The sequence below is a fragment of the Engraulis encrasicolus genome, chromosome 15 (assembly GCF_034702125.1).
Source record: "Engraulis encrasicolus isolate BLACKSEA-1 chromosome 15, IST_EnEncr_1.0, whole genome shotgun sequence".
NCBI classification, from domain to species: domain Eukaryota; kingdom Metazoa; phylum Chordata; class Actinopteri; order Clupeiformes; family Engraulidae; genus Engraulis; species Engraulis encrasicolus.
In genome coordinates this window covers 21,628,422-21,633,982 of record NC_085871.1, presented here as the reverse complement: position 1 = coordinate 21,633,982, position 5,561 = coordinate 21,628,422, and positions in this window count along the sequence as shown.

The following is a 5,561-nucleotide window of genomic DNA, read 5'->3' as shown; positions in this document are numbered from 1 at the left end:
GAGATTAATTAATGATACTTTACTCTACTATACTCTACTCTATATACTGTATAATATAAGACTGTAATAGCACATCATGTTTAACAGAAAATGCAATGGGTATAAGGGCAAATGGGTATATTTTCTAGACTTACAGAAACATAATGGTTAAGTTTCTCCCTCCATATTTTAAGGGCGTGCATGCTAATTTTATGACTGAGACAAGCAGCGTTACAGATGCAGGCCAGCTGCATGGGCGCAGAGAGGGAGAGAGAGAGAGAGAGGTGTAGCATTTCATACTTCCAGTCATTGGCGTTGGCGTTGCTAGCGACTCCCGTCCACATACAGGCTCTTACTGATCATTGAAGGTGTCAAGGGGAAAGGTGTTGGTGTGTGTTAACGGTCATTAAGTCAGTTAACAAACGAGTGGCAAATGTCGTCCTACCCACCATGCCATGATAGGTGCTGAAATGGTTTCTTAAAAAAAAAAATCACATGATGTTGATTCCGATGGCAATAATAATCGAACGCCAACCGTTTGTCCTGGATCTCATAAACCAGGAGAATTATTTTTTATAAAACCACTGGCTATGGTGTATAAATTACCCTAATTAAATTCAAACTTGGCAATTTGCGCTCAAAGTGCCGTGGCCACTGATAGCCAGAGGCACGGACCACGGTGTTGACAGCTAACATGGATACAATGCGGATATTTCACACAACGTGTTAAAACGTTTGGCATTTGTGACTCTGAGAACGTAGCGCACCTAAAACAACACAGAGGGGTAGTGGTGGTGGGTGGGTAGGTAAAACCTACGTGCCGCCCAATGACCGACCGTGGAAGTTTGCATTACGCACAGCTGAAGAAGACATTGCGGAGACGCGAGCAGTCCTCCCAGGTTGTCGTAGTGATCAAAGGCAATTACTCTGTGAACTGCACAAACTAACAACGAGAAAACCTGCCACGCCATTCGATAATGAAGTCTCCCTCCTCGGTACGATTGTTCAAGCACATGGCTGCTACTGCTTCTTCCACTGGCGCGCACCACTTCAGCTGAATGGAAGCGCATCATTGCGCTGCATTACCGTCTTGGGACTGGAGAACCAACTCGCTTCCCTTGGGAACGGGGGAGTTTGTTTTCCCTTGCTGTTATTGAAGTGCTATTAGCTCGGGTCAGGGCCCGTGTTAAGCACAGAGCAGTCATAGATCTCTCCACCCTATAGATTAGCTTTGGCAGTGAAGGCATTTGGCTACTTTTAAAACAAAGCTGTTTGTCTGCGCCATTTATAAACGACAAATGATAGTGCATCAAAGGCCTAGTCAGTGCATTGCCTGTCAGTTTATCTGCTTGCTGACGAAGTCAGATGTTGCAATGACTATTCACAAGAATTTACCTATGAAACACAAGGACTATGAAATTGAATATCAGATGAATGCACAAGTGGCCTTTCAACTGTTGCAGTTAGTTTTTTAATAGCCTATTAAAACACATACACATACCTATTTCATTGTTTTAATGCCATAGCTTGATTCAGAAATAAGTCAGTGCTTAAGTGCATATTGCTATTTCTGCATTATAAATTGTTTCGTATTTAACTTTAACTATGAAGGCCTGCAAAGGCCTTGAACAGGCCATAGCACCACATTTGTCCAGTGGGACTCTCCCTCTGTATGTGTATGTAAATAACTCACACCAAATAAGTCACACCCTCTAAAAACATCAAGTTGTAATGTAATGAAATGATATAAGAAAGGTATCCACTCTGGTAACACTCTTTCATTGCCCCAGAAGGGGAATATCCCAGCACCTAAATAGCTGTTTAAGTCATTCTGCGGAAAAGTATCAGCTATTGCAATGCAATCTAACCTCGTACTGGGCCGCACTGGGACTGACTGTGATGTTAAATAAATGTGTGCTGAAAGACCATCCACTAAGTGTTCAAGTATACCGTGTAGTGTAAATGTAATGAGAAACCTCACAATGTTGCAGCAGGACTGCCTCTGATCCTAATTAAACGTAAGATATACTGGATACCAGGGAAGCTGCCCAGTGGGGCTCAGGTTTGAATCGGGCCTGGGTCATTTACCAACCCTACCACCTCATCTCTCTTTCCCAATCATTTCAAGTCTCCTCTGCACTGTCCTGTCTAATAAAGACACAAAAGGTCCCAACAATATGGTGAATTCAATTAAATTGGGCCTCTTTGGGCCATTCACTTATATGCAAAAAAGTGGCCCAATTTACCTGAATAAAAAAAAACACCTGAGACTACTGAAACCGTAACCCAAATGACAGTCATGCTCTGCAATGTATGCATATAAAATAATTGAATGCAATTCATTGCAATGTCATATAGTGTAACTTTGTTCCTCTCTGCCCCGAGGTTATGAGCTACCCTAAGTACGAGTGGGCAGAGGCCTATGGCTATGGGGGAGGAGATCAAATCACATCATCGGATAGCCCGGATAGCTTTGACTGGCAACAGCACTTGTTTGGCACAGAACGAAAGGCCCCACCATGGTTGCATATGCTCTGCTGCCAACTTCACAAAGTTGTGAGGAATCATGTCATAGCAGGATATTCTAGGAAATGCCAATAAATCTCAGGCGCCCTCTTCCTTTTACATTTTCTCTCTTCGGCGGGCTTAAGATGCTTAGATGGTTGGGCTTTTTTTTTTCCACCCTCTCGCCAAGCACTCAGAGACTCTTTGGTGGATTTGTCTTGGGGATTTTGCAGTTTTTTTTTCTCATTTCTTTTTTTCCCTCGTTTCATTTTCTGGCAAAAAAACTACTTAACACCCGATGTGTGAATTCATCTTATATTCAAAGAAATGTTTTATATAAGAAACTGACGTGTATTCAAAGTTTTGTAAGGGATAATGTTATTCAAAGTAATCCAATTAATAATATAATGTCATTGGTAACACTTTATTTTAGGGATACATCTATTAGCACTAATACATACAATGTCCCTGTATAAGTAACTTGTAAGGCATGTAGGCCTACAGAGCAAAATCAAACATTTGTTAGGCATGTATTCGCTAATGTCTTGTTCATGCACAATAAGGGATTTATTACCAATATAACCTTAGTAAGGACCTAGTAGGCCTGTTTGCTTAGTACATGCCTTACACGTTACTTATGGAGGCATTAACATTGTATGTATTAGTGCTAATAGATGTATCCCTAAAATAAAGTGTTACCATGTCACTGAATAATGTCAGTGCAAATGTATGTCCATGATGAATATGGTGTAGCACTGGCAATATATTGTACATCAAAACATGTCCAAAACCTGTCTTGATATAGCTTCAAACTAACCACTTGTGCTGTGACGGAGAAATAAACATCTTGATCAGTCTGTTGACAAATCTGTGGCAAAAGACACATCAAAAAAGTCTCCCCGATGATCAGGCCAGATGTCTCGGCATGATAATTGGCAATTTCTCCGACTTGAAAAGGAACCATGTTGACTTAGACCACAGGATAGATACGGGGGAACGTAAGACTCCAAAATAAACAGTATATCTGAAGGCTTGTCGAACTCATTTGGTCTTGAACAGGGTTTGGAATCCTTTAAGAGGGTGTTCAATTTGAAACTCAAAGCTATTATCTCATAGAATGTTTGCTCATTGGAACCCATTAAAAGAACATTCTAGAATGTGGTATCTCCTTTCAGTCTGGAGTCTGCAGAGAGGGAAAATCAGATGGTGTGCTTTGAAGTGTGCCTTTTAACAATATGATACACCTTATCAGAACCCACCTGAGCATGCAGTCTGATGCCATGCTTACTCAATCATAATCTAGAAAGAGATGAATAGGCTGCCCACTGTGAGTTTGACTGATGACACAACATAGTTCTTGGGTTATCCGTATTTTTTTGTGATTGGACATTGTAGAATATACAATTGATATTTATGTTCAGAGGTGCACATAACTGGTACGCAGGTGCGCATGCGCACCAAAAATTAGCAATGTGTACTACCACCTCGGTCACTACAGCGCACTTGCGTACTGACTATCTCAACAGACTGTTGATGTTGGTGAATGGTCAAACATGTCCAAAAAGAAACAGACAACAGTAGCCTAATCAGTTTATTTGGAGTTTCGTCAACAGCAAAGAAAATTGAGTCAGAGATTTAAAAAACAAAACTTTCCGAGAAGTGGCTCCAAGTGCCGTGGCTTGAGGCTAATAATGATGAGCGGACAGAAATGTAGTGCCAGTTTCCTGAACGATTCTGCATTTCAAGGTACATTTGTGGTTGTGAAAGCATGCGTTCCATGTTGAACAGGTAAGGGACGCGATGTGTCCCGTTTTCTCATGAATACCTAAAAATAGACATAGCCTATCATTCGTATATCAACTGTAAATCTAACGACAGTCAGCGCGAGCGCGACCGAGTTGAGCTCCTGGCTCTCTCCTCCCTCCATCATTATGGAATTGTGCCGTCTGTTAACTCCTAGAATGGACGCGCTACCCCGTCATTCTCATTGGCAACTCCGATGCATAGAAGTTAAAAACGGAAAGCATGCATCCATGCGCGTGGCTTCTTAAATACACGCAGTTCCCGGCCAGCTCCACTTCTTAATTTCGTCAGCTTCCTCCCACCATAGGCTATTCCAAACGGACACCGCATACAAGTTTATTCCCCCTCTGTGCATCAGTTAACAGGCATGACGGCAAAATCGGAAAAAAACAGATGAAATCCAGACAATAATCACTTAACTTGAAGATTACATGTACCTATGTAGGCTAATTGATTTAAAGAATATCAAACTAACAACATGTTTGATTAGGCTACCTTTCACCAGTTGCATTAGCCTTCAAACGTGGTTATAATCAGCCCGCGTCGTTAGGACCATTTTTACCCGGGCACGTGCCCTGGTGTGGACCTGCGGTGCCAGCCTATAATGGGCACTGATTTTTTAATTAATTTATTTATTTAGGCCTATATCTTTATTTTTTGTTATTTAAATCTGGCTCATCTGATAATATACAGAATACATGCTTGCATTATTTTTTTTATCTTAAAAAAGGCCTATAGCCTACTACACTTAAGTTAGAATTTAAATCTGACACGGATGCAGCAGCCTGATCAGAATGCACTTGCCACCACGGCCATTCGTACTCGGAGCATGTAGCCGGAGAGTTGCCTGTTGGCTAATACCATACAGGAGTTTTTCCATAGCCTACTATCTTTAAGAAACACGACAGGCATACTAGTTATCCTAGTGAAGACACACTAAAACATTGATTATAATATAACCTAGTATTTGGCACCCTGAAGAAATTGACTATTTGAATAATGAATTACGTGGTGAATTACATGGTGCCCCCCCTCATTGGATGACCGCCGCAATGAAATGTGACGAATAGACATAGGAAGAATCGTTCTTCATGATAACAAGAGATTTGGGCAGCACATGAAAATGTTGGCTTTTTGAACCGAACCTGACCAACACAGCGACCATTCACTCCGGCCGGTGTGAAGTGAAGTAAACAGTAAGCGTTATTTGTTGTTATCATCTGTAAACTAAGCATAGCATGTCAATCAAATGTGTGTAGAACATGTTTCATCTA